The sequence below is a fragment of the Gossypium raimondii genome, chromosome 3, assembly GCF_025698545.1.
Source record: "Gossypium raimondii isolate GPD5lz chromosome 3, ASM2569854v1, whole genome shotgun sequence".
NCBI classification, from domain to species: Eukaryota; Viridiplantae; Streptophyta; class Magnoliopsida; order Malvales; family Malvaceae; genus Gossypium; species Gossypium raimondii.
The window spans coordinates 43051245-43065731 of NC_068567.1; positions in this window are offsets into that span (position 1 = coordinate 43051245).

The following is a 14487-nucleotide window of genomic DNA, read 5'->3' on the forward strand; positions in this document are numbered from 1 at the left end:
GGAACATATCATGAATGAATTTCCATATACGTACCATTCATCACATATTTATTTATTTCCCTTTTCAATTTATGAGCATTCATCAAATTTACCTTTTCATAATATTATGGACAATCATCAATTTGTATACATGCCTTTCCATTAACCTTTACTTACTCGTTGAACCATCTAGAATTTCATGAATACATAGGAATGCTCACACATAGTGTGCCTTTTCAAGTAAACTTAACATTTCCTTTTCATTAATGCTCACACGAGCTATGAATTAGGCCTACTCACACGAGTTATGGGTCAGAATGTTAGCTACAAGATATTGTTCACACGAGCTGTGGAGAATCTGCAAGAAATGCATGACCTCAGTCATTGGTAAGACATTCAAGACCAGTACCCAAAATCGTATAACCGTAAAACATTTCATTCGTATCCTAAGAATTATTAAGGTTCAAACGGGATTATTTAACTGTCATTTATTCAAAACATTGATATATTTCTGAGTCAATTTCTATCTAACATAACATAACAGATAATCAACTCAAACTATCATTAATAAAATTATAATTCGTACGAACTTACATTGATACAATGATCGTGTTAACAGAGTGAAAAACTAATCTGATACCTTAGATTTGCCTCGATTCAAATTCGGTTGTTGCTTATCTTGATCTAAATAATAATTTAACTCAATCAAATTATACAAATAAATTTATATCATTAATTCTTGCTTATAGCTTATTTAAATATGAAATTACAAAATTACACCTAATATTTTAACTTTTATATAATTTAGTCTTTAATCACAAGTTTTACAAATCTACCATTTTTTCCAACTAAAGCATGCTAGTCGATTTTATTAGGAGTCCTAAACAATCCATATTTATCAAAATTTCACTTAAACCTCAAGGAATTATACACTTTTAACAAATTAATCATTAACCCTAAATTCATAAAAAATCATTTCACAAAACAAGTTTATCTAACAACCTAGTTTAATAATTTATCCACTGACATCCAAACTCAAACATGGCAAGTCTTTCATTTATTAACAATTTTGCAAATTAACCCCCGGGTCAACTATACTAAGCTAAAATGAGCAAAAAAACATAAAAATCATTAAAAACGAAACTTAAAAACATACCATGCAAGGCAAAACACCATGACCGAAAGCTTTTCCCCTTTAGCAATGGTATAAGGTTTTGAGAACAAAAGAAATTGATGACGATGACATTTGTTTACCTTTAGTTTATTAGTCTTTAACTTATTTAATAACCAATCTAACCTTTAAAATCTATTAAAATTTCACCCAAAACCTTATCATAACTATCCACTAACTTGAATTAGGGTAATATTACCAACTAAATCCTTTAATTTATACATCTAAGGCTATTTACTCCATTTACTTAATAAAACCTATCTTTTGCATCTTCTATGATTTGATCATTTTCACTTAATTAACCACTTAAACTTCTAAATTTCTTAATAAAAATTTAATACTACCTTAAATTAACTCTATAAACATTAAATTAATCTTAAAATATCTACTCACTCGTCGAAATCATGGTCCTGAAACCACTTTTTTCGACACTGCTAGAAACAGGTTGTTACAACTTTCCCCCTTTAAAGAATTTTCGTCCCCGAAAATCTTGCGAAAAAAAAGTTTGGGTATTGCACTTTCATAGCCTCTTTTGGATCCTAGGTAGGTTACTCGACCCCGTGACGATTCCAAGGAACTTTAACTAGAGCTATACATTTATTTCTTAATTTTTAACTTCCCGAACTAAAATTCTAATCGGTTCCTCGTTGTAAGAAATATCAGGCTAAATTTCAACGTCGATTGGTGAAATCACATACGAATGATCAGATCGATACCGCCGCAACATCAATACATGAAACACATTGTAAATCTTTTCTAGTTTAGACGGTAAGGCTAAACAGTAAGCTACTGGTCCAATTCTTTCAATTATCTTGTACGGCCCAATGAATCGTGGATGAGCTTTCCTTTTCGGCCAAAATGAAATATTTTCCTCCAGGGTGATACTTTTAAGAATACTCTTCCGATGACCTGATATTCAATGTCTTTTTTTTAAATCAGCATAAGACTTCTAACAATCTAAAACAGTTTTCAAACTTTCTTGAATCACCTTGACCTTTTCTTCAGTTTCTCGAATTAAATCAGTACCGAAAAGCTTTTTCTCACTCATTTTAGCCCTGTATAATGGAGTTCTACATTTCTAACCATATAAGGCTTCATAGGATGCCATTTTAATACTTGACTGGTAACTGTTATTATATGCAGATTCGACCAACGAAAGAATTTTTTCCCAGTTACCTTCGAACTCTAAGATGGAACAACAGAACATATCTGTGAGTACTTGTACCACTCGTTCAGACTGACCATCTGTTTGAGGATGGAATGCGGTACTAAAATGCAATGAGTACCTACAGTTTCGTGTAATTTACCCCAAAATCTAGAAGTAAATCATGTATCTCTATCAGAAAAAATAGATAACAATACTTCGTAAAGTTTAACAATCTCAGCGACATACAACTCAACCAACCTCTCAAGTGAATAATCTGTATGCACAGGTATGAAATGTACAGACTCAGTCAAACGATTGACAATAACCCAAATAGCATCATTCTTTCGTGGAGACAACAACAACCCCGATACAAAATCCATGGTAACCCATTCCCACTTTCACTCTAGAATCATAACATGTTATAACAATCCAGAAGGTACCTGATATTCGACTTTGACTTTTTGACAAATTAAACATTTCGATGCAAAATCTGAAATCTCACGTTTCATACTTGGCCACCAGTACATTTGTTTCTAATCACCGTACATTTTATTACTACCAGGATGAATCGAGTTCCTGGTGCTATGAACTTCTTGAAGAATCTTCTGTTGAATTTTAGATAGGGCCACACGTATGGACCATACAACCTCCTCACATGGCCATGTTCCTCTTGAAACTCTAGGAAATTTGATTCTCACACGGCCTTGGACCCTCCACACAGTTTGCCACACGGTCATGTCTCTCTCGTAGGTTGATTTTACGAATATCACACGACCACAATCTGTTATATGGCCTAGCCACACGATCGTGTAACCTAGCCACACAACCGTGTAACCCCTTCATACGGTCCAGGGCTTTCCACACGGTCGTGTGCCCCCTATTTCACAAATCTTACAATTTTGCTCAGAATTTTATGTTTTATGTAGATTAGTCCCTAAATGGTTCTCAAACTATTTTTAATGTTTTATTTATATGATTCCATGAATTGTGAATAAACATGTCTATTGTATTTAAATTTTTTAATTATTCGAAGAACATGCCTCATGATACCGTTAGATTAATCATTGAAAAGTACATGTTTTGGCTTTTGTACCAAACAGTTGAGAGTATATTTATTGATTCTATTCTCGATCTGTTATGAACATGTTAATCATTTTCGTTTTATTCTGTTATAAGCATGTCATATTTTATTGCATAAGATGAGACGTTTTGATAGGAGGAAGTTCTGGCAGAATATTAATCTACAATTCTAACGGTTCATCCACATATTATCTGACAGCTTTTATCTGTAATTAAGTTGTGTACTCACAACCATCTGGCAATGTCTTAACTTGCATGCATGCATGCATATTCATGCATGCATGTATGATATGCATGCATACATGCATGCATGTATGATATGCATGCATGCATGTATGATATGAATACATGCATGTATGCATGTATGTATGTATGCATGTAGGCATGCATATATGCTTGTATGTATGTATGTATGTATGTATGTATGTATGTATGTATGTATGTATGTATGTATGTATGTATCTTTGTATATGCGTATATGCGTATGTACGTATATATGTATGTACGTATATACGTATGTACGTATATGCGTATATGCGTATGTATGTATATACGTATGTATGTATGTATGTATGTATGTATGTATGTATGTATGTATGTATGTATGTATGTATGCATGTATGCATGTATGCATGTATGCATGTATGCATGTATGGATGTATGTATGTATATACGTATGTATGTATCTACGTATGTATGTATGTATGTATGTATGTATGTATGTATGTATGTATGTATGTATGTATGTATGTATGTATGTATGTATGTATGTATGTATGTATGTATGTATGTATGTATGTATGTATGTATGTATGTATGTATGTATGTATGTATGTATGTATATATGTATGTATAGATATATGTATGCATGTATGTATGCATGTATGTATGTATGTATGTATGTATGTATATATGTATGTATGTATGTATGTATGTATGTACGTATGTATGTATGTACGTATGTATGTATGTAGGTATGTATGTATGTAGGTATGTATGTAGGTATGTATGTATGTATGTATGTATGTATGTATATATGTATGTATGTATGTATGTATGTATGTATGTATGTATGTATGTATGTATGTATGTATGCATGTATGCATGTATCCATGTATGCATGTATGGATGTATGCATGTATGCATGTATGCATGTATGCATGTATGAATGTATGTATGTATGTATGCATGTATGCATGTATGCATGTATGGATGTATGTATGTATGGATGTATGCATGTATGGATGTATGTATATACGTATGTACGTATATGCGTATGTATGTATGTATGTATGTATGTATGTATGTATGTATGTATGTATGTATGTATGTATGTATGTATGTATTCTCTTCCATGCATGCATCCATGCATGTATTAACTGCAATATATTAACTTGTATGTATGATATGCATGTATGCATGTATGTATGCATGTATGTATTATCTGGCAGCTTTTATCTATACTTAAGTTGTGTACTCACAACCATCTGGCAATGTATGTATGTATGTATGTATGTATGTATGTATGTATGTATGTATGTATGTATGTATGTATGTATGTATGTGTGTGTGTGTGTGTGTGTGTGTGTGTGTGTGTGTGTGTGTGTGTGTGTGTGTGTGTGTGTGTGTGTGTGTGTGTGTGTGTGTGTGTGTGTGTGTGTGTGTGTATGTGTGTATGTGCATGTCTGTCTGTATGTATGTATGTATGTATGTATGTATGTATGTATGTATGTATGTATGTATGTATGGATGCATGTATGTATGCATGTATGCATGTATGTATGCATGTATGTATGCATGTATGTATGGATGTATGTATGTATGTATGGATGCATGTATGTATGTATGTATGTATGTATGTATGTATGTATGTATGTATGTATGTATGTATGTATGTATGTATGTATGTATGTATGTATGTATGTATGTATTAATGTATGTATGCATGTATGCATGTATGCATGTATGCATGATATTCCGAATCTGTCATTAAGGGTGTGCAAATTTCGGGTAAAACTGAATTAATTCGGTTGACCAATCAAATTCGTTTAACCGGTTGGTTAACTGAATTAATTTGGTCAGGGGTCGGTTAATAATTTTTGGAAAGTCCGTTTAACTGTTAATTTGGTTCGAAATTAGTCGGTTAACCGAATTAACCAAACTTAATAAATAATATTATAATATATAAGTATTTTGTCGGAGGTCAGTCGGTTCGGTTAATTTTTTGGAAGTATAAATTAATCGATCGATTAATTCGGTTAATTTTTTATGTGTTTTATACTTGTTTTAACCAAAAAAAAATTGGGTTAATTCGGTTAATCGACCGAATTAACCGAAAAAGTTCAGTTTGGTTGATGGTTAAAGGTTTAAAATGGTCGATTAATTCGGTTAATGATAGTTCGAGTTGGTTAACTGATTGAACACCCCTATTTGTCGTTGCAAAATACTATATGTGATGTGATTTTATATGCTAATTGGTTGCACGGATTCTCTAGTGATGGAACTCACACTAAGCTTCATAGGTGACTCCCTTTTATCTTCCATCTTTGTAGATATCTCACCAAGTTAGGACACGGGCATGGCATCCGGAGGGACTCAGCCTTGCTTTTGTTAAAAAAAATTTAGATTTATTATTCGACATTTTTTTCTTATTCAGAAATTGTATTATTTTATTTCGAACTGTGGCATGAGACTTAAGGTTTATATTTCTTTTTATCTTGCATGACATTTAATTAAGTTTTAAGATTTTTAATTATTAATTGGTTAGGCATGAACCTCGGTTTTTAATAAAAACATTAGAAATTATCGCTTCCTGCTACTATACTTTGACTAAAATTTTGAGGCATAATTAATCGGTATTTAACTAAGTTTTCTACTAAATTAGACAAATATTTTAAAATGATCGGTTTCAAAACTCCGGTGGCTAATGTAATCTCTCGAATTCGGGTCTAACGTCTAGGCCAAGTTGGAGAGGTTATAGGAATTTTTTTATATTTATAAAATCTTGTTTATATTTTTATTTTTTTTAATTTTAAAGAGTTCTTATTTTTGCATTTTTTAATTTTTAAAAGATTATAATTTTTTAGTTTTTATGTTTTTATTTAAAATATGAAAAATTAATTTTAAATTTTTATTTGCTTTTAAAGGGTAAGGACTAAATTGAAAAAAATTGTAAATATTGGAGACTAAAAGATTATTTAACTTTTGACATCATTAACTTTAGTTGGAAAATTAAGAGGGACCATGACTTTCAAATATAAAAAGTACAAGGAAATAATTTCCTAAAATTAAAGTATAAAGACTAAATTTAAAGTTTTAAAAATAGTATAAAGACTTTTGGCATATTTAAACCGAAAAGAAATGACCTGTAATGGGTAATTTGAGTGTTAAATTAGGGCCTGAATGTAGGTATATTTGTCTCTGATGATGGGCCAAGCTTTTTGAAGAGTACTTTATTGACTTTATAGGAACTGAATTGAAGTCCCCAACAATTTTGTCTTACTTTACATTTACTTTATCTTGCTTTAGCTTTTCCATCTACTTTTCTTATCTTTTCTATACTTTTGGGTAACTTTGGTTTCCCATGTAATTATTCTTGCAATTCACCCAAACTCACCAAACAAAAACAAAAATGAAAGTTCCCTCAAAAACAAACAAAAGTGAGTGAAGGGGAAATAAATAGGGTGCCATGGAGGATTCTACTTTAGTTTTTTTGGTTTCAGTGCCATCTATAGATGCCAATTCCTTGGATACCAACAAAACTAACCCAGACAAAAGGCCTGCCCTTTGGGTATTCAGTGCAATTAAAACACCCATTGCCTGCTCACCAAATTATTGAAGGCCATCCATGAATTCTCCTTGTTTGGTAGCTTGCATTTCAAGCGATAATCAACCCCAATAAACTCTCTCTTTACATTTATAATTTCAAACTAAAAAAGCTCCAGAAATTTTAAAAGTTGTCTTTCTCTTGCAATATTCGAGGCTCAAATTCTGATAATTATGCCCAAAAAGGTTTGTCGGGGTATGCTTCTTTTAAGTGGAAATGGGCATTTTTTTTTTCTCAAAGTTAAAGTTGAACCTACTTTGAAAGCAAGTAATTTCAGCTTTTAGCCTGCCGCCTACAAAACAAAATTAAGATCTAAAGCCCGAGTATAATTTAGATTAAGAAAACATGGTGTAATTCCTCTCATCATGTTGCACAAAAGAAGTGGGTTAATGGGAGAGGCAAATTGTTTATCAAAAAAAGGAGGAGGGAGTTACCACATATTTAAGCATTGAGATTCTGAATTTGGTAGTCTGTAATTAATTATGTACTCCAACCCTTGATTAATGGCAATGCATCTACCATTATTAATTTACGTCTTCCGCTAGTATTTGTCATTCACCTTTGTTTTTCTCAATAATTATACACCTAATAAAGTAACAAAGAGTTATTACATTACAAAATTAATGGTTCTTTTTATTAGGAATTTAATGTCTTTTATTTTTTTCAAATATGCAAATTAGTCCCTATACATTAGATCAAATAGTAAATTGGTTATTTTGTTGTTTGATTTAATATACAATAACTATTTCCTCATTTTTGAGTAAAGAAATACAGAAGCTTCAGTGTTTGTAGTACAATACAACTCTATTTGTTTATTTCTTTTATGTATGATTAAATTATTTTATTTTCATGAGAATAAAAGAAATATTATCAATTTTTTAAATGTCTAATATGCTATCAGCTTAAAATATGTGGAAATGTGAGGTTTGTACAACTTATAAGGTCGCAGTTCTTGTGGATGTTAAAGAAAAACAATGATAATAGAAATTATGGCATTCTAATTTAGGTAAGAACACAAAATTGTATGAAGTATAGACGTTAAAAGTAATATTTTTACAAATTAACATATAAAATGAATAATATAATATAAAAATCGAATATGAATACTATTCTAGATTTTATATAAAATATAAAATTCCTCTCAAAATAATATTGATATATTTATTAAAACAAGAGATTTTGGGTAACAAATAGAATTTGATAATTATAAGAAGAAACGAACTTGATGAAAATTATTTCACAAACACATGGTAATTAAGTAATAATAACGTCTTTTTTATAATATAGACTCATAATATTTTTAATTTTGGATTAAAGTCAATCTTTTCAATCATAACTTTATAAATATCATCAAATAAAAAGTTAATAACAATTTTTCTTACACTACAAATTGATAATAACATTGAATTTTATAAAAAATATATATTGTTTGAATTAATTTAAACTATTAATAAAATAAATTCTTAAAATATATGTCATTAATTACAATTGGAGTTACATTTAAAATTGAATTGCCGATGCTCAGCAAATACTAGGTTCTGTTGCTCAACACATGATGGCTTGTTTTTTTAAATTTTTGGTTTTCTCGAGTCTAGTAATTTTAATACATGTGCTTAATTGTTTGAGTTGTATGACTCTAATTCCGTCACTTATTAAAGAAATAAAATAGAGTGCAAAATAGGAGAATACGTGGGAGTGAAGTGCGAACCATGCTGCACAAGTTGAATCCGTATATGACTATACTTCTTCTATTAGACATTGATTATAACAGAGTTGTTTAACCCTTAAATAGTTGTAGTTCAACTCCTTTTGTAGTATTTGTTTATCAACATAGTGAATTTCTCCTCCTCTGTCTGTGATTTTTCCCGATAAGAGTTTTCCACGTAAAATTTATATGTTCTTATTTTTCTTTTTTTATTGTTTTGCGATCTTTTTACTGCCATTATCGACGTTGATTATAACATTAACTTATTAGAAAAATAATGAAAAAGTAAAAATATTTTAAAATTACTCTTTTAATTTTTTGAGAACGAATTTACATGTGTTAGACCCTCTTTCTTTTCCTTTTATTCGATGCAATGCATATGCATTTTCATGGTGTTATTTGGATAAAATAATTTAAGAAAACATCAAGATTTGTTGAATAAATTATATATATCATAAAAAATGATTCGAGAGTAAATATAAAATAACTTGAAATATATTATTTGGACTAATTTTAAAATTAAAATCTAACATTGTAAAATAGGAATAATGTAAAACTAAAAAGAAAAAAAGAAAAACTACGAAACTCAATATTTGTCGTGTATGGATAATTCAATTTTGAAAGTTTTTTTTTTGTTATAATTAGGATTTTCACTGTTGACAACAGTGATTGGTCATAAAATATATTCTATTTCTAAAATAGAATTTCAAAACAAAACAAAAAGAAATAAAATCTAGAAAAATAAGTTGTAATGGTTATGAATATCTTATTAAGTGGATGTCCATCATGATCAAGATAAAATTTTGATGTACTTTAAATTCTAGTAGTTATTATAATTAGATCTCTACTTCTTTTATATTTCTTATGCTTATAAATAGAAACTTTGATGAAACATTGTAATCATCTCTTTGATTAATAAAGTACATTCTCTATTGCTTTCATTTTTTTTGTTCTTTATTCTCTCCATCTCTCTTTATTTTTTAACAGGTTATCAGCACGATGATTCTCTATTTTTTTCAAAATCTTTCGAAGTCGTCCCACAAATCTAATTCTTTTTCACCTTAAACTTTCTCTCTTACAACTTCATCTTCAAGATGTTGAAAGATTCAATCTCAGAATGGATTGTGCTTCTTATTTCTAATCTTTGATTTATAATCGTACAAGCATGGGTAAAGAGTAGATTTGGTAAGAAACTTTTATATTTTGACCATATTTCATTTTCAATTAAGGTATGACTACTATTAATTTTTATTTGACATAAATTTTACATTTTGATGGTATTTAATTTTTTCCTTTTATGTTAAATTTTTTTATGTAAAAGACATAATTGTTGATTAGATATGTTTGCTATTAATATGGTATGTTTTCCTTCTTTTGAAGTTTTTTTAATTAAGTTATATTATGTATAATATTTTGATGTTTAAAAATTTGATTATTAAATTCTTGTTATTAAATATTTTTATTTTTTTTAATTATGGTGGAAAGTATTATTAACCTACCATTGTTGATTAAAGGAAACTTGATAGGATCTATTGAGTCTTATTAACTTGCTAATGTTGAATGATTGTATGATATCTTTTAAATTGAACATATAAATATTTTATTAGAGCAAGATAAGATTTTATAATATATATATAGTATTGAAATTTGGTACAATGAATATCGGATAATTTTAAAGCATCGTACATGAAAACTTTGATTATTTATTAAATGATTTTTACTATTAGATTATATATGTTATTACGAAAAAACAAAGTTGTTTTACTACTTGTAATAGTGCTCGTGATAATAGTCAAGGTGATGGCAATGATGTTAAAGATCTTCAAGTATATTTTACTATGTTTTACTTATTATATCATGTTTATTATAATTGGAGAATAATCATGACAACATGAATGGATATATTCTAATTTAAAATGCACGCATGTTTATGATGGTGATTATAAAATAAAAAATCAATATAGGCGTTTAGTATCCTACTAGATTTATTGCATTCCCTAAGGTGAATGCAAACATAAAGAAAATAAAAGATATAATCATGTATCACTAAAAGTGGGAACATAGTAATAAATAAATAACAATGAGAGTTCTCAAGATAACTCTTCAAAGGGTAAAGATAACTTATGTTATCAATGTGATATAAAGGTTATTGGCCACATATGTGACATATGCCTAAATATTTTGTTTCATTAATATTCTTTGAGAAATGATATGAGAATGTAGTAACAAATTCTATCATTATAGATAGAAAGTATTTATCTTATTTGGTACTAAAACAAACAAATATTATTCCAATATTTCATAGTATAAAATTAGTTGAAAGCTCTAAAATAGCAAATATATTAATATATTGTGATGGTTAATCCATTGGTTTTAAAAATATTTATAATAGATCTTCTATTGAAATTGTGAATGAGGAAAATATTATATTTCATATAAATCACTATTGCTATAAATATCTATTTTGAAAGGATGAAAAAGAGGGATTGTGTTATTAAATTATATTTATTTTATAATATTTGTGATCTTTTTTGTCATCATCCCCATTAAGGGTTGGAAGTAAAATATTTTACTGTGAAAGATTTATTTATGAGTAATAAAATATGATAATTCTATCTAAAGCTCGTTATAGTTGGATGCACATGAAGTTACAATTTTTTTTAGATATTTGAATATTTTGGCATATTCCTTGAAGCGAATATTGCATATAATTGTTTGGAAATTATATTTATTTTGTTGACTTAGTGACATTATAATATTCACATTGATTTAGACATTTCCAGTAGTAAATGTCACAATAGCACTTATATGTGGATACAAAATAAAATAAATGATAGTAAAATTATTAATTTGTTACAATTTAGTACAATTGAAACACATGTTAAAGTAAACGAAGTTTACTAATACAAATGCATTTACTACTTGGCGTAACTAGTTAGATCATCCTGAATCATATATGATGCGAAAATTAATTGAGAATTTATATGGACATTCATTAAAGAACCAGAAGATTCTTTAATTTAAATAATTCTCATTTGTTGCTTGTTCTCAATGAAAATCGATTCTTAGAAACTCACTAGCTTAAGTTGAGATTTAATATCTTGCATTTCTGAAATAAATATGGGTCCATTCATCCACCATGTGGATGGTTTTGATATTATATGATTTTGGTAGGTACACCTACAAAATAATCACATGCATTATCAACTCGCAACCTGTCGTTTGCGAGATTGCTTATTTAAATGATTAATTTCATATTATGAAATTAAAACAGTTCATCTTGCTAATGTTGGTGAGTTTACATCTCAAGTTTTCAATGATTATTGGATGTCAATTGGGATAAAAGTTGAACACCTTGTAGCTCATGTTCACACACAAAATGATTTAGCTTAATTGTTTATCAAATGCCTCCAACTAATAGCTAAATCATTACTTATGAGAACAAAACTTTTTATTTCAACATGAGATTGTATTAATTTACATGTTGTACGCATCAAGCCAATAAATTATAAATATTCCCCATTACAATTGATTTTTGGTCAAGAGTCAAATAATTCTCGTCTTACAATTTGTGGATGTGCGATATATGTTCCAACTGCTCCACCACAACGCACAAAGATGGGTTATAATAAGAGATTGGGAATGTATATTTATATGAGTCTCCTTATAATATTTTTGAGCTATTAATTCGATATTTAGTTATGATATGAGTTGTCAATTTTCCCAACATTAGTCGGAGAGAATAAAAAGTTGGATTAATAAAGTACTTGAAATGAATTATCAATGTCTAAGATCCTCGTACAAAGCAATGTGAACCAGAAGTTCAACAGATAATTCGTTTTACAAATCAACTGTCAGATTTATTAAATCTCACATACCAGCTGAAAATGCTCCAATACGAATCGATGTCCTAATAGGGCAAACTGTTAATGCAAAAGAAAGTTATCCATGCATGAAGCGTGGAAGACCGGTCGATTCCAAAGATAAAAATCCTCGTAAAAGTAAAGGAGCAAACATTCAATATGGTCATATAGTGGAGGAGGGGGTTCCTGAAAAGACCCATGACATAACTAATTATAAAACTCAAGAAGAGATTTAGGTACCTAAAAGTGAAAATGAAAATGATGAAAATAAAGAGATCTCGATAACTTATGTCAATACGAGAAAAAGATGGAGCAAAAAAAATGTAGTTGTCGACAACAATTTTGCTTATAATGTTTTTATTGAAATAACAAAAGAAAATGAGGATCCTGAGCTTAAAACTACTAAGGAATGTAAAAATAGAAAAGATTGGCCAAAATTGAAATATGCAATTCAAGTATAATTGAATTCACTTTCTAAACGTGAAGTTTTTGGACCTGTAGTCCAAACACCTAAAGGTGTAAAGTCAGTAGGCTATAAATGGGTATTTGTGCGAAAATGAAATGTTGATAAAGTCGTAAGATATAAAGCTCGCCTTGTAGCACAAGGATTTCTGCAAAAGCCCGACATTGATTATGAAGAGATATATTTTCCCGTGGTGGATGCAATCACATTTAGATATCTTATTAGTCTAGCAGTACATGAAAAACTTGACATGCATCTAATGGATGTTGTTACATCCTATTTATATGGTACACTTGATAGTGAAATTTATATGAAAATCTCTAAAGGATTTAAAATCCCAAAAATATATAGAGTTTCTTGAGAAAATTGCTCGATCAGGTTAAAGAAAAGTTTATATGGATTAAAACAATCTAGACGTATGTGGTACAATCGTCTTAGTGAATACTTGTTAAAAGAATGTTACAAAAACGGTCCAATTTGTCCATGTGTCTTTATAAAAAGGTTTGGATCTGATTTTGTGATAATTGTTGTTTATGTTGATGATCTAAATATTATTGGAACTCCTGAAGAGCTTCAAAATACAATAAATTGTTTAAAGAAAGAATTTGAGATGAAAGATATTGGAAAAACAAAGTTTTATCTTGGCTTACAAATTGAGCATTTGAAAGATGAAATTCATGTTCATTAATCAACTTATATGGAAAAGATATTAAAGAAATTTTACATGGATAAAGCACACCCATTAAGTACTCTGATGGTTGTACGATCGTTAGATGTGAAAAAAGATCAATTTTGTCCTTGCGAGAATGATGGAGAGTTTCTTGGTCCTAAAATACCATATCTAAATGCCATAGGGGCATTGATGTATCTTGCAAACAACACAAGACCTGATACAGCTTTCGCTGTAAACTTGTTTGCAAGATTTAGTTCTTCTCCAACATGTAGACATTGGAATGAAATTAAACATGTATTTAGATATTTCAAAGGGACCATTATTATGGGGTTATTTTATTCAAATGATTCAAAATCCCTATTAGTTGGCTATGCTAATGCTGGATACTTATTAGATCCGTATAAAGATCGATCTCAAACAGGATATTTATTTACATATAGGGGTACTGTCATATCATGGCGTTCAACAAAGCAAACATTACTTGCCGTTTCTTCAATCATATAAAAATAATTGCAATGCATGAGGCAAGTCGAGAGTGTGTTTGGCTAAGGTTATTGACCCAACATATCCAGAAGATATG